This window comes from Trachurus japonicus, chromosome 15, assembly GCF_045865225.1.
Source record: "Trachurus japonicus isolate A0001 chromosome 15, Traja_1.0".
Lineage (NCBI taxonomy): Eukaryota > Metazoa > Chordata > Actinopteri > Carangiformes > Carangidae > Trachurus > Trachurus japonicus.
In genome coordinates, this window is record NC_140921.1 from 32654315 (window position 1) to 32679785 (window position 25471).

At 43.3% G+C, this 25471-nt stretch overlaps 1 pseudogene across 1 annotated transcript in view; it reads left to right on the forward strand.

The window, feature by feature from the left end:
* The window catches only part of LOC146973961 (protein mono-ADP-ribosyltransferase PARP4-like), a 69543-nt pseudogene extending 46882 nt beyond the window's left edge, over positions 1-22661 (forward strand). The window contains exons 12-23 of the transcript XR_015037716.1: positions 221-418; positions 1519-1618; positions 1863-2037; positions 7350-7438; positions 7548-7643; positions 7801-7968; positions 8056-8121; positions 8244-8345; positions 13827-13929; positions 14420-15086; positions 22250-22413; positions 22639-22661. The product of XR_015037716.1 is annotated as a protein mono-ADP-ribosyltransferase PARP4-like (transcript). The remainder of the gene's footprint in view (positions 1-220; positions 419-1518; positions 1619-1862; positions 2038-7349; positions 7439-7547; positions 7644-7800; positions 7969-8055; positions 8122-8243; positions 8346-13826; positions 13930-14419; positions 15087-22249; positions 22414-22638) is intronic.
* The last annotated feature ends 2810 nt before the right edge of the window (positions 22662-25471 follow it).

Genomic DNA, 25471 nt, shown 5'->3' on the forward strand with positions numbered 1-25471 from the left:
CTCCCGGCTCTGCTCCACCGTTCCGAAAACAGCTTGCACCGACAAATAAAGGTAACAAACCTACTGCTAAAACTATAGGGGTTATGGCAATGGACCAATTTGTCAAAATGTTGAGCTATCCCTTTAAACACAAACACACAACTCCTAGTAATGTACATGTAAGTCGGCAATAGTGGCAGTGTGAAATGTAGTTTGTCAGACTGTCCTCTGCTCCTCTCAGCGTCCCTCTCCAGTAGGAGGCAGCACTGAGCTGTGGCGGCCCCTGCGGGCCCCTGCGGGCCCTCAGCCTCCTGCCTCCGTCCTGCGGCACCAGGAACCTGCTGCTGCTGTCGGACGGCCACATCCTGAACGCTGAGCTCACCCTACGGCTGCTCAGAGACAACGCTCAGCACAGTCGCCTCTTCACCTGTGGCTTCAGGTCTGGCTGGTGTCAGGGATCATGGGGGGGGGGGGATATGATATAAAGATACAGGCTTTAGAAAGTTGTGTCTAGGCATGTCACGATTATACATTTTCTTGGTACAATTATTGTCAGAGAAATAATCACGGTGATCACATGATTATTATGCATTAATTAATTTCACAACAATATGAATGTGAAATCAAATATAGTCAATTACATTACTAATTGTTTACACAAAATCTTTCAAATATATGACTAATTATTAATGCCCCCCATTTTGGTCGTTTTTTGTTTTGTTGTTTTTTTAAAATAGAAATGACACGTTAACATTTAAATTCCTACCAATTCAATGTTACGTTAGTTAAATGGACCAGTATCTGAGCATTTACTTTTAGATTCTGTGTCCACCAGACGCGTTTTTAGCGCTCTGGGCGTCTACTTTCCATTCAAACCCTATTGAGTTGGGCGCTCACAGCGCTCAGTGCCCTCGGCAGTAAAACGCCCTCGGCGCTTGCTTGTTTTTGTCGCGGCGCTCAGAGCGCTTCGAGTTGAAATCTGTTCAACTTTTAGAACAGCGCTGCGCTCGTCAATGTCACTTTTCCCCACACTGACCAATCAGAATCAAGAAGGGGCGGGACATACGTTACCGACAGCAACACAACCGGAGACGTGGCTCGGTTTATATCATGACCCACACTTGTATTGAAGGTAGGCCGACCTCAGGGTCCATGTCAAAAGCTGCCGCTAATGCTGTTGTGTATTTCTGACACTCGTTGTAGTGTTTACATTAAACAAGGCACAAGGAACACTGAAGTGTCAGAGGACTCGTTTTGTAACCTAGCAACAGCGGCATTCTGACGAGGGAGAGAGAGAGCGCTAAGCGCTGGGAAAGCAGCGCTGAGAGCTCTGTCAGCGCTGAAAACGCATCTGGTGGACACAGCCCCTTATTTTGGCGCACATCTGCTGATATTCCGTCATAATTTTTTTAGGAAGTGAGGGTATTTAGGAATCTCTGCAGTTAATTAATTGTGGTGTTTAATACCACGATTAATTGTGAAAATAAGTAATCGTGGCATCCCTAGTTGTGTCTTGACGTTTGTGTTTCTATCTCTCAGCCCGACAGCCAATCGGCACATGCTCAGAGCTCTGGCACAGGCAGGAGGCGGAGCCTACGAGTTCTTCGACACAAAAACCAAACACAACTGGGCAGAGAAGGTGAGATGGGATGACAGATGATCAAACAGTGTGATCTGATTTTATGTTTTTGCTTTTAATTACTGTGTGAAGCAGCAGGAATAAAACGGTGTCCTCACTCGTGTGATTATCCACTCAAAACTGATTTTCCCCACAGGCTTCTTTCTAACCTGGATGAATTTCTAATGCAATGAGCCATGAGGTGTGACCATTATCCACACACGTAATGAAATGACCACTGTTGATTGATCTGTTATGGCCACAGGTGGCATGTCAGGTGAAGCGTATTGCATCTCCTGGCTGCAGTTCAGTGTGGGTGAAGTGGCAGCAGTTCAACCCAGCAGCACCCACTCCGGTTCAGGCACCCAAGCAGCTCCACGCTCTGTTCAACGACTGTCACATTCTGGTTTACGGCTTCGTGCCGCACCGCACCCAGCCAGGTACGCGCTGTATACACGGGACTGTCTCTACATCTAATATTAGAAACAAGTTCAAACTTCCTGTTACAGTTTCCCAGACCTCAGTGTGATGTCTGTAGTTCTTTTTCTATAGCCAATTATTATAAGTATGACATGCAGCAAAGTCATCATGTTTAAAAACCAGCAGATTTTTGTGTGTTTCCTTCATGCGTGATGATTGTTTCACACAGGCCACCCTCCTGGGAAACCTGAGCGGGCAGGGCAAAATTTTGCATTGAAGTCAATGGGACGGGCGGGAAAAAAAGAGCGAAAAAGACCAATCATTGGAGTTTAACAAACGTCTACTGCTCAGGCATACTTTCACCTAGAGACTCCATTTAAACTTTAAACAGTAGACACAAGTCTTGTGTATTGGTGTATTACTCCACGTTTTGATAGGTCATATAGTTTTTGATCAATCCCTGTTCAATGACCATGATCATTTTTTGAGAAATTATGAGATTATAATGGTTGTGTATTGCACGGAATGTTCGTGTCAGAGTGCGTGACATCATCGGTTAGAGTGGGAGAGATGCCAGAAAAACTCCAGATTTTTTCTCTTTCCACACTGAGCCCGGCCACAATTTACACTCTACACACATAATTTTTTCAGAATTTGTAAGACAAACTTGTTATCTCTCATGTCATGTGCTCAAAATATCAGAGAGACTTACAGAATTTACAGAATAAGCCTCTGAGTGCGGCCACGTCTGTCTCTGCTCCTCATTGACTCCAATACAAATATTTTCTGAGAGAAGCAGAACTGATGTTTTAAAATTGCCATCCTCTCCAAAATATTTACTGTAGAAACACCAAATCGTACCAAATTTTTCAGGAAGTCCTTGGAGCAACGTGATCTGTGTTTTGTTCTGATAGGAGTTACCGTTTTGTCACAGTAAGCCTAAATGTGAGACCGGTGCAGAGGCAGAAAATCGCTCTTTTTCTCCACGTTTCTGTCTGTCTCAGCCTGCGGGGGCCCCTATCGCCGTGGTAATCTCTGTGATTCTCAGGCCAGAGCTCGTTAACTTCATAAACAATCCACCTGGCGCTCGTTTAAATGTTTATAAACACAGACACAGCTAAATCAGACTGACACAGGATGCAGCTCATAGTCACACACACACACACACACACACACAGACTCTAGAGCCAGCTTCATGTGATTACAGTTACAGACACACACACACATCAAAACACACAGGTAACATACAAATGCGCGCGGAAGCGCGCACTCCTCTCCCACACTCTAACACACACAGGTAACTTCATGTGATTATACACACACACACACACACACACACACACACAGTTAACCTAATGTGGTTACAGCTCCTCCATATCAGTGCTTATAGAAAGATGATCATGTGTCTGTCTGATCAGCTCTGCCTGGACCTTAAGATCGTGGGTTTGATTCCCATGTTGACAGAGATGGCAAAACCGGCAGTAGCCCCGTGGCCCATTCAAAATTTCCCGAGAGGAAATTTTCTAGTTATTATTATCATCATTATTATTATTATATAGGCTATAACTACAATCCTAATAAAACATACTAATTCAGTACCAAACACACTGATAGCCTATTTCAAAATATAGCTACATTCAAATGTAGTTCCTTCTGTCAACCAAAGTATCAAATACACTCATTTCTATCATTATTTATCTCTAATATCTCCTCCAAAGCTGCCTGTCGTAGATTAAATTCACCAACAGATGCCGACATTTTACATCCATTAAAATAACATTAGCCAAATCCTTGTGTGGTGATAAAATAGATTATAAACTTTAGCCGAAAATACGACCAACAACTGATAAATTTACCACTGCCTTTTAACAGAAGTGAATGCATATGCAGACAAAGGTGTTAACAAGACATATTTATTAAATGTCTTGTTAACACCTTTGTTTGGTAAGGGCCGCTGAAAAATGACTTTCATCTCCAGACCTTAGTCCACATCACTCTAGCTAAATGGACTGGAGGCTAGCATCTCTCCTCCTACCTCTTGAGTAGCAGCAGCAGCTATGCTGAGCATGGAGGTTTAGTGCTTGCTTATGCCACAAAGTTTTACATTTTTACTAGTGCTGGCGTTATGTTATGTTATGTAACGCCATCACAAATACATTAAGACTGTTCCAGTGGACAGACCAGATGCTTTGCTTGAGTGTGTTTAGCACAAGTGCTAATTTTCAACACCAGTCCAATCTAATCTAAAAATACAGAACATATTATCAATAGTATTAGATAAAACCAAGTGCGTTAACACCATTAGCAGCGTTAACGGACATTAACGGCGGTAACGGCGCCGTTAATACGGCCCAGCACTAACTTCAACAAATACCCACCTTCGAGAGAAGCACGAGTTTCCTCTTGTTTTGCTTTTTTTTTCCCCTCTTGCTCGCGCCTGACTCGTAGGTTCTTTTTGAAGCCGTGATCACATCTTCACCTGCAGCTACTTGACAAGTGCCTGCAGCACATGCGCATCTGACCAGTGATTGGTCAGATCGATTGCTGTCAATCAATGCAGTGACGGCGCGTGCGGTGTCAGATTACAAAATAAAAAAGGTCTCTTCTTCTCTCTCTTCTCCTGCCTTGCGCTGACAGCTGATCTAGTAGCGCGCCCAGCGTGCCCTGCGGCTGTGCATGCGCATCCTTTGTGCAAAACGGGGCCCCTATTAGATCGCGGGGCCCTACGCACTGTGCATGTTCTGTGTGTAGGCAGGGGCGGCCCTGCCTCCTCCCAGCCATGTGCATTTCTTTACAACAAAGCCTGCAAAAAATCAATAAATGGAGCGGTGGATAACGTTATTTATTACACGGTACCATTGAATGCTGTTCTCTGATTGGTCCATTGCTGCGTTCTACAGTCTGTTATTTCTGTATAATGACAAGTATAACAGACTGTTGCTAGAGACGGCACTCTGATCAGAGGAGCACAGAAAAAAGAAACTAGATAAAGTAGCATTTCCTGATGGAAATGCGTGTGAATGCTAAAAGCAGCTGAACGCTGTTGCAGAATTAGCAAATAGTGCAAGCAGTGATCACCATACAAATGGTTGACCAAGGTAGGAATCGAACCCACAATCTCATGGTAAGTAGACTTTGACTTTGCCTCTAGGCCACAGTGTACACACAGTTACAAAGACTGTTGTCTGTTGATGAGCTGCACTCTGTCTCACTCTGAAGTTAACGATCCCAAAGCTGCACCTGTTGGAAACACACTGTGTCAACACCAAGAAAGCTTGAGAGTCAAGCTTGAATGACTTAGAATTAAAATTTCTGTGAATTTCAGGCTGAGAGCAGCAGTTTCAACATGAAGCAAGTTATCAGAAGTCAACAGAGGACGACTGGGAAAATAATTCACTATAATTGTTGTTGAGGCAAGATTTGAACCAGCAACCTTCAGGTCTTCAGCCCAGCGAGCTAACCACTAGGCTACAGACAGAGACAGTTCGTGAGGGGCAAAGAAAACCTTACTAAGAGGATCACTGGCTTCTGCTTAAAAAAAAAAGGTAAGGAAAGTGCAGAAATTAGCCACACCAAGTAAGAAGAGGACTTTTTTGTGACCTGTGACTATTTTTTGGTGAATTAACAGCAAGTTACAAAGTTGAGCTCCTTCTCCTGCTGCTGTGAAAAAAATGCATTGGGCTGAATGAGGGCAGAGAGCTCCCTGGCTGCATTTAAAAAATATTTTAAATTATTATCTAAGTCTCTTTGCATTTTTGACCAGAATTTTAGCCAGAAGACAAGTGTGGCTACAAAACTGGAGAAAATAATGTGTCTAGAGTTTAATTTGTGGCCGTGCTGACAGTTTAGCCAGAAAAACTCTTGAATGTTTTTTTGCCTCTCTCCACTCTGGCTGACAATGTCACCACTCAGCTCTGCTCGTTAGACGCAACACACACCCATTATAAAGCTGGATTTTGTCAAAAAACTTAATGATTTTAAAACTGCCAAATATCAGAAACTGTTGGTGATATCATTAAGCTGAGTCATAGAGGAACACTTAAAAAGTTTGTCTACAGCTTAGAATTTGAATGAAGTCTCTAGCAGAAAGTATGGTGAAGCTTTAGTGGCTGAAAGAAGTAAGAAGATTTGAAGAGTTTGAAGACTGTTCCAATGCATTCTCTATGGGGAAAAAAAAAATCAGAAAAAGTTAAATATTTGAAAAAGTATAAAAAGTATGAAAAATTTGAATGCATCCGATAAAGTCCAGAAAAAGCTGCACGTTTTGATATATGAATTGTTGAAATAGCACAAAGTATGAAGGACTAGAAGAAGACCGTAAAAAGGCGGAAGAAAATGGCCGAACAGAAGAACAATAGTGTGAATGCTGACACTTCACATGCTTTCAGCATTCACACTAACTATGCAGGATATTTACCTTGCGTTACATTTTTGGTTGAGTTTGGCGGTGCCTGTGGACCAAAGCGGTAGTGCAGGGTTTCCCGCAGCGCTTTCCTGTTAAGGCGGCCGCCTTAACAACAAAGAGCTGCCGCCTAAACTAACGTCTTTAAAAAAAAAAAAAGTAGCGATATTCGCCCCCCCCCCGGCCGCATCCTCTCACACACGTACACACCACAGAGAAGCGCGCATGCATAACAGCAGCGCGTGTTGAAAGCGAAACTTAATATGGCATGGCCCCCGACGATCGATCCGCTCCACCCCCCCCCCCCCGTCGACAGATCCGCTCGCAACCCCTCCCCCCCCCCCGTCGACAGGTCAGACACCACCTTAACTAACAAATTTTCTGGGGGAAACACTGGTGGTGTTTTACCTGAAGGAAGACCCCATTTCCCATGAGCACCTGCGCATATAGTTGTAAACACCCTGATCTTCCGGTCGCATGCAGTTGGATTGGAAATTAACAAAAGATGGGTCCAAACTACATTTCTGTTTCCTTGAAACAGATAAATAAAACGTTATGTTGAATAATTTACAGTAAACACACGTACACAACCCGGCAGGAAGGTGCCGCATTGCCTGAATATCACTATTACTTGCAAGAATGTAGGCGTTCGCAGCGACTGCAACGGGGAAGTGATCTAGTTACCATTTTAGAAATGATAATGTGTTTAATTCCTCCATTACTTGAAAAAGTAATAAGATTAATAGTTAATCAGATTAATAGAGTAATCAGAGAAAGCGTCTCTAAATGACACGTAACACTGAACAACAGTTTCTTCCCATCAATCAAACCCCCCCCCCAAAAAAAGAGGTGAAACTTTGTCGCATCACAACTTGTTGATGGTTTTGTCGTGACCATAAAGATGATGATGAAGTGATGATTAATATGTGTGTTTTCAGTTTCTTCACAAGCTCACAGCTCGGGCCCTCATCAAGGATTATGAGGACGGGAACCTGGATACCGATGAGGCCGAACACGAGGTGTGTGTGTGTGTGTGTGTATGTGTGTGTCTGAGGTTTAAAACAGCCCACCTCAGTGTAGTCGTCCAGTTTGAGCTCCACCTGCTGACGTGGATTTTGGTTTTTCCAGGGGAAGAAGGCGGAGCTGAAGTCCTTCATCATCGACCTGAGCAAAGAGTTCTCCATCCTGTCTCAGTTCACCAGCTTCGTCGCCATCGAGGAACGGGTTTGTGAAGTCGCCGGCTTTTTTTTCCACATTCGACTCCCTGTATTCACCTCTGGCAGCTGTCCGTCACGGCCACCTTCACCCCTGTCACTCTCAAGTTTCATCACATCACGTTGTGCAGCTTCCAACCGAACCAAACCCTTCCACCTTTTTTCAGGACTCGGAGCAACTGGAGGACGGTTTCACTGACATCCCCAAGCTGATCGCAGAGGAAGACGTCGACTTCCTCCCCTACGTGGGCTGGACCTCGGAGGAAGAATCAGAGGAAGAATCGGAGGAAGAAGACAACAACATATCAGACAGCATGTTCGATGATGTTAAGATAGTACAGGCACAGTGTGTGGTGTATTCACAGAGAAACAGCAAAGTAATTTGTTGGGATTTTCTAACTCTGCATTTTTCTCTGTTGTAGATGGGTTACTATTATGATTATGGCTCAGACGATCTGTATGATCACTCAGGGTCTCCAGAACGTTTGGTAAGTCCCTTCATGCAGTGACTACTAACTGCTCTGACTTGCTGCTGAACCTCTGAGCTTCCCTGTGCTCGTCATCCCCAGACAAGATATTGATAATATTCACTGTTTCCACCTTGTTTCAGGACTCGGAACCATCTGAGTACGGTTTCACAGACATCTCCAAGCTCAAGGGGAAGACAGAAGACTTCGTCCCCTACGAGGCAGCAGAAGACGATTTTTTGCTGGTACAGACACAATGGCCCTCATTTATCAAACTTGCGCAGGATCTGGTGTAGATTCTGGTGTAAATATCAGTGTACGCCAAGTGTCACGTGTGATTTACTAAAAGTGTGTACGCTGCTGATTTCGGCGTAGAACAAATGTGGTGTTGATAAATCCGGCGGCTGAAAACGAGCGTCATTTAAATGTCACGCCCCGATATATTCCTGCTTTAGAGGCGTCGCCCTGCCCCTTTTACGACATGGAGACATGGAAGACGGCCAAGAAGAGGGACTTTACTGACATTACCGCGTTGAACAGGGAGAGGGCGGCAACATTAAATATCTGGACATTGATAGATTGATAGTTTTTGTGATTGATAAGCGGATGGAGGCTGCAGACGCACGTGTCACCGACCACGTCAGGAAAGCCAGCGATCTCATGAAATGCTCCTGCAGTTTACTAAACACAAGTGATTGAGGAGAAATCATATAGGCATATTTGCGAACGTGACTTTATAACCATCAGCACCACTGGCATGGTTCGGCTGATGGAGGGATGTGAAACACCGGCCCGATCTCCCGCTGACAGGTCCCGGTGACGAAAAAAAAAAAAAAAACTCCACCGCGGAGCTCAGCTGCACCTGGACAGGTAGCGGAGCCCCCCCCCCCCAACCGAGGCTCCGGTGTCGGGCAGAAAAAGAGACTGAGGAGCCGTCCGGTCATGCTCTGGTGCAGGAGATGTTGGAAGTTTGTGTGTGTGATCTAACAATAACAGGTCTGTCTGTCATTGACTGTTTCTGTTTACACAGCTGATTAACGAGCATCTGTCACATCGTGGTTTTTAATTCATCTCAGTTGCTCAAAATAAAAGTCGAGTTAAATTTTCAACACAGACTTGGTTTTATCGTTTCTTTTTTTTTTTTGCTACTTTTTATCTTTTTATCAATATAAACAACAACAACATGTGGTCCACATCGCTGCGTTATTAGACCATGGTTTAATAATCATTTTGACACAGCAGCACTCGTTCCTGCATGTTCTACGCTGGTTTCAAATGTGCGTACACCTGGTCAGAGCTGGCGTGTACGCTCACGCTCAGATTGATAAATGGCGATCCTTGCGGTGAATTTGGTGTACACCCATTTTTTTGGTGTACGCAAGTTTGATAAATGAGGGCCAGTGTGTGGCGTATTCACAGAGAAACAGCAAAGTCACTTTTCTAACTCTGCATTTTTCTCTGTTTTCAGTGTGATACCACCGAGGTGCATACTTTTGGAGACCTTCTTGTAGCTTTCCTTTGTCAACAGCTCCTGCTGCTCCTCCTCCTCCTCCTCCTCCAGGCTCTTCCTCACAACTTTTCGTCTCTGCCTTCCCTCAACCTCCACCTCCACCTCCACCCAGCGGAGATATCATAGTTGCTGGAACGGGAGCGTGCCTATGTTCCCTCAGCCCTATGTTCCCTCAGCCCTATGTTTCCTCAGCCCTATGTTCCCTCTGGACTCTCTCTACCTATCTGGACTCTGTCTATCTGGCCTGTCTAGCCTCTACCTGGTCTTTTTACTAAACTTAACCAACTCCTTTCTTCATTGCCTAAACCCAACCAATGGTGGGGCCAAAGGGCTGTGGGAATAGGGCCTAATTTTCAGTGACAACAAAAGTTAGAAATGAGGGAACATAGGGCTGAGGGAACATAGGGCTGTGGGAACATAGGGATGACCCCGCTGGAACAGTAGATGACTCATCTTACTTTGATGACATGCCACGTCCTCGGTACAAGACCAGGGGTCCACAACTAGACTCCATAGCCACGCACAGCCAAGCTTTGAGCAAACCTGCTCCTCCACCTCCACCCATGGGGTCTTACTCTAGCATCATCAGTCCCTACCTCAAAACCAAGTTTATATGTGTGACCTCCCCAGCCCATGATCTTGAAGCCAATGTCATGGCAGCCGAGAGCCGAACATCACTTTCTTCATCATTTTTTTCGGAACTGTCCAGGCAACATGTTGGTCATTCTCCTGCAGCCGCTCCAATCGTGAGCTTGTCTAGTGCAACACTTCCACAAATGGGCTTGTGTCCTGCACCATCTCCACCTCCAACCATGAAGTTTTCTCCTGAAGAACTTCCACTCATGGGCTTTTGTCCCTCATCTTTACCACCTGTACCTACACTCATGGGCAGTTCTCCTGCAGCACCTCCTCCAACCCTGGAGGGATTTCCTTGGTCTGGTGCTGCTAATAGAGGACTTTCGAGACGCAAACGCGCTAAGGATGTCTCATACAGAGACATTGTAGAAAGTCCTCCATCCAGCGATGTTTGTGATGCTGACAGAGTGACAGAAGAGTGAAATCATTTGTGTCTGAATGGAGGATGGAGGACAAGGAAAATAGTTCTCATGGACTCATGGGCAGTTCTCCTGCAGCACCTCCTCCAACCCTGGAGGGATTTTCTAGTGCTGCTGGACGACTTTCGAGACGCGACGCACTAGGGATGTCTCATACAGAGAAATAGTAGATTCTGTGATTTCAGCTTCTAGTAGTAGTCCTCCATCCAGCATTGTTTGTGATGCTGACAGAAGTGACAGAAGAGTAGAATCATCTGTGCCGGCGAGAACGGAGGACATGCAAAAGAGTATCTCAGATTCAGTGGAATTGATGATCGACGGAGCTCCGGCCGGATCACTCTACGGAGAAAGACGGGAAAAAACCTCAGCCTATTTTGCATCTGATGATGCTGATGATGTTCATCAAGAATTATCGAGAAAATCTATTGCCCTTTACCTTTCATTGCGGGAACATCGTTGGCCTCAACCTCAGATCCGGAAAAGAAGAGCCATATATAAAGGTGCTGGGCAGATACAAACGCAAGGTCTTTGGGCAGACAGCACCTGGTGTAAATCTGCAGACAAAGAATCTGAAGAGCCTGGATTGTTCTTTGCGTAAGTCTAGAAGCTGTTATTGTTTATACAATTATATGAAGGAAGACTCAGCATTAGTGTGTGGTCAGATTTCTGGATGATGTCACACTGCTGTCTGTATTCACTGTGTGTGTGTGTGTGTGTGTGTGTGTGTGTGTGTGTGTGTGTATGTGTGTGTGTGTGTGTCTCAGGATGAAGCCAGCAGTTGCAACCGTCGGCAGAGAAGCACTGAAACTCAAATGGACAAAGATCTTCCAGATGCAGCATCAAGTGAGACATTGAATCGTTTTACCGGCTCGTCTTCTGATGCCTCGCTCACACACACATGGAATACATGAAACCTTGACTAAGATTTATCAGATCTGATGATCTGTGTATTTGTTGATACGTACTGTATAGTTCACTAGTCCACTACACTACTTAACACTAACACCAGACTCGGTGATGTATTTTTTCCTGCATTTACTTTGCATCAGTTTTAGCAGAATTATTTACTTAATTTTTTTTTTTTAATCACACCTTGTGCCCTTCACATCAACACAGTCTGAAGTCAGACTAACAGAATAGTGGATAAAGTCAGTAATTTTGAATTTAGATTTCTGTAAAAATGAGATCAGCTGATTGACACTTGGTCTGTGGATTTGGCACAAAGTGAGTCAGGGTCAATGATATGATGCAACTGTTACAATTGGATATGTTCTGGGACGTTATGGACTCTGTTTTTATACTTGAATGACGTGATGTATGTTTTGAGATATCATGTATTCTATTTTAGTACTTGAACGCACATAACCTGATGTGTGTGAACATGAAGCCAGATAGTGTGACTCTAGCCTGATAAACAAGGACATAATGTAACTGCTGAGTTCTCTTAGTTTGTCAGTTAGGTTTGTTGCATTAGATACATGCCTGAACAACAACACACACACATGTTGCTTATCACATTCTGAGAACATGCGTGGACAGTGGCCTGTCCACATCACCGGTAACTGGCCAATTATATTCTGTCATGTGAGACCCAACCTCTGTACAGGGCAGGCCCAGCCCATGAAGATAAATATGAACCATTTCCTGAAATCAGGGCTCGCTCCTGATGGAGATCTCGTGAGAGCTCTGTCAGGCTCACTCCTGGCGGAGATCCTGCGAGAGCTCTGTCACTACGAGTCCAGCGCTGATGTACTTTATCTGTCACCTGAGTAAACGTTACTACTTTTGTACGAAAGACTTCTCTGGTTTGTTCTTGGGCTTCCAATACAAAGAATCGGGACTAACACAACCCAGTGTCAAGTGGTGTAAACGGCATTTTTTTCTTCTTCTCATAGACAGGAAAAAGAATCTGGACTCAAATGTGGGATAAATGTCATTCACATTTGCAATGCAACACTATGTTTCTTGACAAATTTTACATAATTTGTTACATTATAAAAATGTTTCAAAATACAGCAAAAAAAATCTATTTTTATTTAATTATCTTAAAGGGACAATGAGGAGTTTGTATTTGGTTATAATCCGACTTTCATTCTTGATCAATGAAAACATTCTTGGCAAATGCTTTCGCTTTTGTCCGTCTTGCGCCGGTCTAAGAATTTCACCGTGCGTGCGGAGGCTCATGGGAAATGTAGTGTGAAAACACTTCGCTTTCCAAAACTCCTCGCTGTCCCTTTAATATTTTCAGAAGAAAGTTCACTTAGATCCACTGTAGGTGGGTAAAATATTTAAAGGGATAGTTCACCCAAAATTAAAATTTCAGAGTCCTCCGTGCCTTCTCTGAGTTACGGGGGGGTCCGCGCAGCAGTATTTGTCCATATAATGGTTGTGAATGGTGCTCACTTTTCTTCGTCCAAAAAGACACACCAAAAAACATCCAAATACCTCCATACTGCTCGTCTGTAATGTCCCCCAACATGAGAAATTGTTCCGCCGGTCAGTGCAAATCACACAAGATTTGCACTGACACAGGAAGAGCAGTGAACTGAGACACTGGGAGCTTCTGCTACAAACAAGCTTAAAATATAGACTTATTTAATTTTTTTGGAACAATTTCTCATGTTGGGGCTTCAATACAAGAGGGACATTACAGACAAGCACTGTGGAGGTATTTGGATGTTTTTTGGTGTGTCTTTTTGGACGAAGAAAAGTGAGCACCAATCAAAACCATTATATGGACAAATACTGCTGCGCGGACCCCCCCGTAACTCCGAGAAGGCACGGATGACTCTGAAAATTCTCCCAGCCCTTAGTCGACATGAGGGTGAGTAGATAATGAGTGAAATTTGAATTTTGGGTGAACTATCCCTTTAATATTTATCGTTCTTTTGTTAAAAAATGGTTCAAATGACATAAAAACAACATGAACAGAAAACAACATTTTAGCAGATCAGTTACTTTAAAACACTATTTTAATTTATTTCTGAATGGCTCATTTTGCCAAGCCGTATTTGTCGCTGACCCATATATCATGTGAACGTATTCTTCGGGTTCTGCAGTAGATTAGATCTGTACCTGCTTTAATCCATTTTTGTTTCAGTGACGTTTTCTCACCACTTTGTATGCAAAATGACAGAGTGTGTTATTTGTCTGTGTTGCAGGATGGCTACTGGGAGTACACCACTGAACTGGGTGAAGCCATTCATTTCTACACCCACGCCTTCGCCAACTATTATCTGGACAACAAGGGCATTAACTCTCTAGGTGAGAACAGTCAGAACCGGTTTCAGATAACAGATCTCTGCCTCAGATCATTCACAACAATCACTTAAAAGTAATTAAAAGTATTGAAGGTTGGACTTCCGGGTTAGCACATGGAGTAGCCAGACGGACGGTGAGATCGCTCTTCCAGACAATCCGCAATTTACTCCCTAACTAACGTAAAACTAAGTTTTGGTTGATAAAAAAGTTAGATGGATTGGGGAAGATCACTTAGAAGCCAAAAAGCCGACGAAAGAGAGCCTATAAAACAGAAAAACACGACGACAGCCAGAGACAGTGGCGGCGGCGGCAAAGTGGACCAGGCCGCTATGGCGCCCGCAGACATAATTAAGGCGATTATCGATCTCAAAACGGATCTGAAAGGCGATAACAACACTCTGCGACAAGAAATCACTCATCTTGGACAAGAAATCAACAGTAAACTGGATATGCTCGGGGCAGAAGTACGCAACCTCAGAACCTCAACCATCAGACCGGGTGGAAGAAGCGGAGTCCAGGGTGGAGACAGTCGAGAGATGGGCGGCTGAAACAATCGAGGCCCTGAGCTCCTGTTTGAAGCAGCAAAAAGCCCTGCAACACAAATTAAACGACCTAGAGTCACGCTCCAGACGCAATAACATCCGCATCTTTGGAGTAGCAGAAGGAGAGGAGGGAGAAGACTCAGTGCCAGAATTTGTCGAGGCGCTCATCCAGAGCAAGCTACCGATTCCGGGCGCCATGGAGTTAAACATACAACGCACTCACAGAACCGGCGCACACAGACCCGCTCCAGACAAACCTCCGAGAGCATTCATAATCAATTTCCAGGAGTTCTCAACCAAGGAATGGGTTCTAAAAGAGGCATGGAAAAAAACTAAGAATGAAAGGATCCAGCTGAATAACAAGACCCTCTACTTTGATCATGACTACAGTGCAGAGGTGGTCAAGAAACGTAAAGAATACAACAGGATCAAAAAGGCTCTGAAAGTGAAAGGAGTGCGCTTCCAAACACCATATGTAAACATGCGCATCCACTGGGAGACGGGAGCCCGACTTTATAACAGCGCGGAGGACGCGGGAGTGGAGCTGCGGAGACGTGGAATCATGGTGGAAGACGCGACGCCAGCCGAGGAGGAGAGCTGCTGGGGTCGTGGCAGAAGGTAACGGGACACCGCGAGGCAGAGGACGTCACCCGGAGAGCGCGGTTCAAACTTCAGAGTTCATCACAGGCTGGTAAGATTACTGCCACTACGAGACTGAAAGACAAGAATTGAATTGGACTAATATCAGGCTCTTGGCTCATTTTCAATAAATGTCTGGGAGAGACAATTTAACTTTCATTTACGTTGGACTTTGGGATGGCAGGGTTAGTGTTTTTAAATGGCCTAGCCACCCTATGCATAGGGCCCTATCTTAGTCATAGGATCTACCCTCGACCCACCAACGGGGTCTCAGTGAGGAGTTATCTCCTCCCAGTTTGGAGGTCAGTTCTTTACTATGTTCAGTTGACCTTGTTCTATCTTTGTTCTTGTTTTACTGTCTTATTTGGGGGAAAACACTATTACAAAGCCATTTACTTTTTTTTGTGTTTGAGTAACAATGTCACATAATCTGAAAATAGCTTCTCTGAATGTCAACGGCTCGAGTAACCCGGTCAAGAGGAGTAGGGTGCTAGTGAAAATGAGGAAAGATAAGTCCCAAATAATATATTTACAAGAGACACACATGTCGAAACCAGAACATGAGAAACTAAAAAAGTTTGGTTATTCCAATACTTATTATAATTCATGTAAAAATAGTAGAAAAAGAGGGGTTGCGATAATGATATCCAATTCATTAAACTTTGATTTGATTAAAGAGAAAAGAGATGATGAAGGTAGATATATAATAATCAAGGGCAGGACAGATAATGTCCTGGTCACATTTGTGAATGTCTATGCTCCTCCGGAGAGTGACAGATCTTTTTTCAAAAGATTATTTGAACTGATTGTATCTGAGAGTGAGGGAATACTTGTCTGCTCGGGAGATTGGAATACAATTTTGAACCACCCTAGGTGGTTCAAAATTGTACAAAATTACAAAATACAAAATACAAAATTGTATTCCAATCTCCCGAGCAGACAAGTATTCCCTCACACAACAAGCACGAGCAGACATGGATCCCTAAAATCAAAAGACCTAAATATTCTGATAAAAGAAGCAGGCTTATTTGATGTGTGGAGAAGTGCCCATACAAGGGACAGGGAATTCACCCACTACTCAGCTACACACAAAGTTCACTCTAGGTTGGACTTTTTTCTGATGAATATTATAGATAGATATAGGGTTCATGAGTGTATAATCGGAACAGCGGATATATCTGATCACAGCATTGTTTATCTAAATATACATCTAAACAGCAGGCCAAGGAACACACTATGGAGGCTGAATATTGGAATTTTAAACAATAAACTCATGGTGGAAGAAATTAAAAAGGAAATTGGTGAATGTATAAATGACAATAGAGATGACCAGGTCGACCCAACTATTATTTGGGATACGGTCAAAGCAGTTATGAGAGGGAAGCTAATATCAAGAACAGCCCATTTAAAGCAGTACTAAAGAACTTTCATTTTGGTTGAGTTTGGCGTTGCCAGTGGCCCAAAGTGGTAGTGTTTTGCCTGAAGGAAGCCTCCATTTCCTATGAGTACCAGCGCATAGCGCCGTAAACATCCTGATCTCCCGGTGCATGGAAGTTAACAGAAGACGTCCAAACTAAGTTTCTGTTTCCAACGGATCATTTCTCACTAAACATACATGCACAAACCGACGGAAAGGTGCCGCATTGCCTGCTCCCTCCTCGTCATGACTTGCGAAAGTGAAAGTGAAACTTAAGTGAGAGCCGGTGTCCTACCATGCTCCTCAAAGCTGCTTAGTGCCAGTGAAGGCGATACAGACCCCCTCAGGCCATGACAGAGGCGTCATTCAACCTGTTGTAAGTCGATGTACCATCACAAAAGTTCTGAAAATATTATATGAAGGTTGAAAAGTTCCTTAGTGTTGGTTTAAGGAAAATTCGGAGATTAAAATACGATCAATTAGAGAAGGAATTGGAAAAATTAGAAAAACAACGACCCAAAAATGATAATAAAGATACAATTGGGAATCAGATTAAAGATATAAGGAAACAAATAGAAATCTTAATGAATGATGAAATTGAAAATAAACTGAGATTCACAAAGCAAACCTTCTATGAGTCGGGCCCAAGGGCAACATGAATATTAGCGAGGCATCTTTGAAAGCAACAAATAACAAATTCAATTCATAAAATCAGGGACCCTTTATCAAATTCATTAAAATATGATCCAGAAGAAATTCAAAGAATCTTTAAAAACTACTATGAGACTTTATACTCACAGCCTGAGATGGTTGACAAAGAGAAAATAAAACAATTCCTGATTTCACTGGACCTCCCTTCTATAGGCTCAGAGCAAAATAAATATTTGACCTCCCCTATTACAAAAGACGAATTGATAAAGCCATAGGTAGACTGGCGACTAATAAGAGCCCTGGGAGCGACGGTTATCCAAATGAGTGGTACAAAAAATTCAAAGAAGTCCTTGCCCTGGTACTATTGGAGTCATTTAATTGGACACTCGAGAAGGCTATAGCCCCACCATCTTGAAGGGATGCTGTGATACTGGGATGCTGATATCTGTTATTCCCAAAGAGGGGAAAAATAAAGAATACTGCGAGTCATATCGCCCAATTTCGATACTAAATGTAGATTAGAACTGTTCACGTCCATTATCACTAAACGATTAGAGCATTTTCTGCCTGACCTGATACACGAAGACCAGACAGGCTTTGTAAAAGGACGCCAAACACAGGATAACATCAGGCGCACCCTTCATATTATAGACCATGGTAATCGATCAGCTTAGACGCTGAAAAAGTGTTTGACAGGGTCAGCTGGGATTTTTTGTATAGAGTACTAGAGAGGATGGGTTTCAACAATAAATTCATTAAATGCATAAAGGCATTGTATACTAACCCATCAGCCAGAGTTAAAATCAATGGTCACCTGTCAGACACCTTTAAACTGTACAGAGGGACGCGACAAGGTTGTTGTGCTAGCCCTGCCCTCTTCATGATTTTCATAGAGCCACTAGCTCAAATTATTAGACAAGAGGACGTGCTGACAGGAATCACAATTGCAAGTGATGAACACAAGATGGGTCAGATACAACGTTTATTAAATTAGTAAAAATAATGGAAGAATATGGATTAATGTCAGCCTACAAATTGAATATGTCTAAAACTCAGGTTTTAACCTTTAACTACAAGCCAAATAAAGAAATCAGGAAGAGATATAAATTAAATTGGAATGCTAAGTCGATAAAATATCTAGGAGTGATAATAACCCAAGATTTCAACAGAATTTACGAAACAAACTACAAACTAATAAACGATAAAATTCAAAAAGATATGGCAAAGTGGACAACTTTAGTAATGGACTTCAGCTCAAGAATTGAGGTAGTCAAGATGAATCTCTTGCCGAGGTTGTTATATCTGTTTTTATCGCTCCCAATTAGAGTACCAGATTCACAATTCTCAGCATGGGACAAGCTAATATCCAGGTTCGTCCGGGCGGGAGCCAGGCCTAGGATAAGACTCAAGACCCTTCAGCTAGATAAAGAAAATGGAGGATTGGCTTTGCCAAACTTTAGAGAATACTACTATGCCGCACAGTTAAGATACATAGTATATTGGTGCTCTCCGAGTTATCAAGCCAGATGGAAGGATATTGAGATGAATCTGGGTCAGGCCTCTCCACAATCAAGGTTAAGTGGAAAAGAGCACATGGATCCTAAGGGTGAAAACTCGATCATGAGAGAAACATTTGAAATATGGTATGATGTGGTAAAAAAGTATAAGTTAACAAGAGACTGTGAGCTGTTGATTTGGCCTTCTCACACCTCCAGGTTCAGACCAGGAATATTAGACAAGACCTTTGAAAAGTGGAGAGACAAAGGAATAACAGCTACTTGTACACTGGTAGATAAGCAACATTTCAAATCATTCGGACAACTTAAAAATGAGTTTGATCTGGAAAATGGAGATTTATACAGATATCTTCAATTAAGACACTTTTATGAGACAGAAATTAAGAATGAAATCTCACGGGAAGGGAATGATGTGATTGAGGTGTTGATGGGTGCATTTAAGAAAACTCCCTCAAGAATTGTCTCTAAACTGTACAGAGGTTTATTGAAGCAACAGGGAAGGAATACAGTGTATATAAAAGTGAAATGGGAAAAGGAATTCAATATTGAGTTGTCTGAGAATGATTGGCAGTCCATGTTTAAGACCCAACATACATCTACAAGCTCTAAAACATGGAGGGAGTTTGGTTGGAAAAATTTAACACGTTTTTTTATTACACCAAAAATCAAAAATAAACAATTAGGTCAACAACAATATTGTTGGAGAAATTGTGGGCAACTGAATGCCAACCATTCTCATATATTTTGGTCATGTTTGAAAATACAGTCATTTTGGGAGGGGGTTTTAAGAGCCATGGGTGAAATATTTGGATATAATATTCCTAATGATCCTCGGTATGTATATCTAGGACTGATACCAGAAGATGTAATAGGTAAAGAAGACAAGTACTTGTTCAAGATCCTATTACTCGCAGCTAAGAAAGCCATTACAAGGAGTTGGCTGAGAACTGACCCACCTGGACTGAGCCACTGGCTGGACACTTGCCCCGTTTACATGAGAGCTTTAATTCCGAATTAAAAAGATAATGTAAACACTTAATTCCGAGTGAAAATTTAATTCGGAATTAAACTTAATTCCGAATTAAGTGGGTGGTTTATTCCTATTTTAAAGCAGAATTAATTAATTCCTCTATCATGTAAACGTTTATTCTTTTTAAAAATAATTCCGGTCGTTCTGCGCATGCGTATTAACTGACTCGCCGCTCTATGTGTGTGTCGCGGTGATAATTTAACCGTGAAAAGTAGGCTACAACACACACAACATAACGTTACAGCCGCAGTGTTGTGAGTGAATCATGTCGGGACAACCAGGCTTCATGAACCCGCTTCACAGACCCCGGTGCCCGGCCGCCGGTGGCTCACACACCGGGGAAGGCGACCGGGGAAGGCGATCCGGGCAGTGAGGGTGTGTGAGCCCCGGCGCCGCCGCCGCTGGGGGCAGCCAGGCGGGGAAGGCGATCAGTGAGCTTCGCCTTCCCCGCCGTAGCAGTAGCGGCAGCGGGGGCGGCCAGGCTCACACACCCAGGGAAGGCCATCCTGGCAGTTAAGAGGAGAAACTTTCTGCTTCTAAGTTGTTGTTAAGTTTAGGAGCAGCGGAGCGGCTCGCAGCTGCAGTTCTGTTCACTTCACACCAGCTTCACACACTGGGAATGGAGTTTGTTTTCTTCCGGTAGACGTAAATACGTAAACACGTGTACCCCCTGTCCAATCAGAACGCGACCTCCAGACGTTGAGCGGAATTAAATAATGGCGATTTAACGTGTTTTCCATGTAAACCCTAATTCGTAATTATTATGTCCATGTAAACTCGAAGGAAAATATTTTAATTCCGAACTATTTAATTCGGAATTAATTAATTCTGCTTTAAAAACATCATGTAAACGTGGTAACTGTAGAAGAAATTCGATCAATGGAACAACTGACCTACAGTCTTGAATCAAAACAGAGCTGTATGCTCTAAGATGGACAAAATGGCAACTTTATGTGACGAAGTAGTGTTTATCCCCCCCTTGTGCTTTTGTATTTCTGTATTGTAACACTGCTGTAAAGTTTAGTTCATTGCAGCTGATAATACATTCAGTGGAGGGTGATGTAGCATAATGTGTAGGCCTCTGCAGCTACGAAAACTACGTTTTGCGGGTAATCTACTAAGAGTAACTGCCTAAATAACAGCACATGCAAACCGCAGGATTGAAATGACAGTTTTACGCATTGTAATCATGTCCTTCGTGGAGAGAGAGAGAAGGAGAGCAGAGAGCTGCATGACCGCAAACGCAGAATGAAATTTGATCCAATGAATTAATACAAAGGAGCAAATAAACATATTGTTGATCTAAGCACGGTGAAAAAGAACCTTGGGAGAATATCTGAGAGAAAGTAAATGTGTCGATACCAGCTGTCAATCATCGGACCGGAGGTGCGCGCCACGGCACAGCGCTATGGCGGAGAGCTTGGGCCACACTCTGATTTAAAAGCCCGGGCGAGAGGGGAACAAAGAAGGGGTGAAAGTAGAGGTGAGGTCTTGGTCCCGGACCCGGAGCTGAGCAGCCAGGTACTGGAGAGGGAGGTTAGGATCGCACCGTGGGCGCTGCACGGCTGCGTAACGGCGCTTCAAACACACTGCTACAGCAGCTGGAGTGACCCAGACGCCAGGAGAAGCAGAGATGAAAGAACTTTTACCACGGCATTAACTAACTCACTCGTGTTAGCGGCTCAAAGTCGACCTGTCTGGTAGATATGAATTATGCTTTCCTTTTGTTTTATGTGTTCTTTTTGTAAACGTGAGAAACTTTCTATTAGCCTATGTACTCTGCTACTGCTGCGCTGATTATCACCTCCTTTTCAGGAGGTACAACCTCCTGATCAGACGCGGACACAGTCCCCGTGGCCGCGACTGATAAGTTTTCACACGTTTTTATGAAAATGCGTTGTAATGCGCGTTACTTAGATTGTAACTGGTAAAATATTACCGAAATTTTATTTGTAATGCGTTACAGCAAATAGTAATACATTACTGTAATTGCGTTACTTTTGTAACGCATTACTCCCAACACTGGACACAACAATGCTAAAATATTCACCTTTATGTACATTATACTTATAATTAGAGCCACAACAGTTAATCGATGAATTGAACAATAATCGATTATTAAATTAATCACCAACTATTTTGATAATTGAATAATCAGTTTGAGTAGTTTTTGAAGAAAAAAGTCCAAATTCTGTGATTCAGCTTCTTAAATGTGAATCTTTCTGGTTTCTTTGTTCCTTTATGACAATAAACTGAGTATGTCTTTGGTTTGTGGGCAAAACAAGACATTTGAGGACGTCATCTTGTGGTTTGAGAAAAACTGATTGACAATTTAAACATTTTTGAACACTTAATGGACCAAACAACTAATCAATTAATCGTTTAAATAATAGACAGATTAATCGATAATGAAAATAACTGTTAGTTGCAGCCCTACTTATAATTATACATTGTAAACATATTTTTAAGTATCTTACCAACATGTCACCTGGCTCTAAGCAGCTGCATCTTTTGGTTTTTGTCTCAGGCCTGAGCGGTGGGAGCAGGTGCAGAAGGCGGTGCAGTGGGTGTGCTGGGCTGACAGGGAGTACCCGTGTGTCTGCACCCGGCTGGAGTTCCGTTTCAGCTGGGAGTCCGGCACCCGGCAGCTGCTGGGCTACGAAAGCCTGCCCCCCTTCTCTCCTCTCAGGGGTCTGGACCTGCAGATAGATAGATGGATAGATGGATGGATGGATGGATGGATGGATGGATGGATGGATGGATGGATGGATGGATAGATAGATCATTTATACGTAGATATGCATGTGTCTTCTCTGTGCCTTAGCCAGAGCGCTTCGAACTTCCTCTGTCTGTGTGTTTACAAGAATTATTGTATCATGTCATATCATATCTTACCTTATCTTATCTTAAATCCAGAGTCTCCCATATGGGGGACTTGAAGACATGCATAACAATAACAGAGCCCCCAGTGCACTGATTATGAAAGAATATGGTCATATTATATGTCAAATTAAACAGCAGAAGCTGGGCTACAACGTGTAAAAACCATGTTTATATGACCCAAACACAGCCCAAACACTACTCAAACAAACAACTAGACATCAAACTTCATAAAGCACCTCTGTGTGGACCCAGTCGCCACATTTCTGGCTCGTATACAACTGTACATTATGCAAAACACATCAGCGACCGCTCATCTGAACCTACACATCGGAGCGTCCCTGAACAACAGCGGCTAACACAGCAGCTAGCAGCAGCACGGCAGAGGGAGAAGACAACAAGGGAGCGTACCTATGTTCCCCGGGTTCTATGTTCCCCGGGTCCTATGTTCCCCGATCGGGGAACATAGGACCTTTTGTTTTAAAAAAGGTCCTATGTTCCCCGTTTTTTCCAAAAAAGCTCCTATGTTCCCCGGTTTGTATGGAACCGGGGAACATAGGACCCTTATTTAAAAAGAAGGTCCTATGTTCCCCGGCAACAGCGGGGAACATAGGACCTTCTTTTTAAATAAGGGTCATATGTTCCCCGCTGTTGCCGGTTGACACACACGCACGTTTTAAGACATGCGTACAGATGTGATACAGTCAGTGGAAGCTTAATAAATAAACACAAAGTCTCCCCCCCGTGTGCAGGTGTGTGTGTGTGTGTGTGTGTGTTGGCGCGTGGTGAGGGCGAGTGAGGGAGAGTTTGTTGGTCTGTCCACACGAGAGACGCCGAGGTGACCGCCAATCCTCTCCCTCGTCCCGCTTGGCTGCAGACGGACCCGGCCGTGCTGCGTCCAGACGGGCCTTTACAGGGTAACAACACACCATAAATAATCCACGATGATGCTTTGGAATCGCCCCCACACCAGCCGTCCAAACGCCGACTGCCACGGTCCCATTAATGCACCTGTGCGCATTACGCACACAACTTACGGCAAAAAAACAAACAAAACATTCATTCATTCATTCATTACAGGTCCGCACATCCCCGTGCGCAAACGCCAAGGATAATTGATCATGAAAAAAACCTGGGGAGCAAAGCTGCAAATCAACGAGCCCATAGCTCCAACAGACTATAGGCAAAACCCAGTGGATCACTACAAGTTGTTGCAACTTTGGGGAATTTCCTCCGGATAAAAAAGGCTTACAAACAGGGACCAGGACAGCTTTATAATATGCACAAAGATCCAAAGGAAACGAAAGGTAAAGAAAAAACAAACAAACAAACAAAAAAAGCAACAGCACGAAGTAGTTAAAATGTGTTTTACGCATGCCTCTGTGCGTCTGCCTGTTCAGCTCCACCTACACGTAAAATGACATTTGGCTCAGCCAAGACGTCCGTTGTCTATGCTCACAACCATTACAACAAACGAAATTATTCCAAGCAAGTCATTTGGTGATTTGAAAGCCTAACAAATTGACATTTTCATTCTTTAAGATGAAGAAACTTTGTCTTGAGCAAAACTTCTTTCCTGCCACTTCTTTCTGTCATTTAACTGCACGTTTGTTACCAGTTTCCATCATATTTGTATCACAATAAATCCTGAGAAAATGTTTATTATAGCAGCAAAAGGAAATGTGCAATAGTAAATCATATGCATTAGGTTCTCAAATCAGCTGTTAATCTGCAGGGAGGGCAGGAGTCATAAACTGAAAAACAAATGTGTAGACGAACAGGAGAGCTGGTAGGAAGAAAGAAAAGAAAGAGTCAGAGCGCAGCGCATCCTGTTGATAAAGATGCATCCGCCGCGATCTCCGTCTCTCTCTCTCTCTCAGTGACGCGCTGTCATTCATTTCAGCACCGAGACAGCGGACAGCGCGCTTGGTCACAGTTCAGCACTAGACAAAAGATATCAGTAGTTCACTCTGTGGCAAATACATCCATGGCACTGTCCATAAGGCAGAAAGAGAACTCAACACTGTCTTCTCCACAAGTAGAAAAATATAATAATAAAATAATAATATAACGCATTTTATAATGGGCTGGGTTGAGGGTGAGGAAGACAGAGTCCTGTCTGTCTGTGTGTGCCTGTAGGTGTGTGAGTGGGGAGGAGCAGAAGAAGTGAGAGCTGTAAGATAAGTTTGTGTTATGTTGTAGTTACGTCGGTTGGGACGCTACTGCGGAGCGGAGCCAATTTCATTTCTGTGCCGATTGTGCCAGTTGCGCCAGAGCGCGCACTTCTGTGCCAGGCTCGCGCTCTGCGGCGATTTGTGTTTATTCATTTTAACAGAGATGCTGACCAGAGAGGGATTAATACACACATTCACAGGCTACGCACACACGAGCTACCCACAGACTGAGGGGCCGATGCGCAGCACGGAGAATGCCTCTCACTGATAATAAGTCCCTGCAATGCCAGGCTTCGTAGTTCAGCGACTGTTCCTGTTTGAGAAGGTGCACTCGATTTTCTTGTCCAGCTGTCCAAGAATAGTAGCCTATGCTTTATTATTTCGTGCGCACGTTATACCTATTTCGTGGCCACAAATTACTATTTTGTGGGAACTAATTAATATTTCGTGGCCACAACTTTTTTCTTATTTTTTGCATGTCATATCTGGGGATCCGTACAAACAGCTCCATAATACACACAAAATTCAAAAGAAACGAAAATTAACAAAAAAAAATAAAATAAACAGCATGGAGTTGTCAAAATTCCTCTGTGCGTCAGGCGTGCCAGACGCACAAACACACCATGTCGAATATAAATAAACTTAAATCATAATGTTTGTAGATCTGACTTGGTTACTTCAAAAGTAGCTCTTAG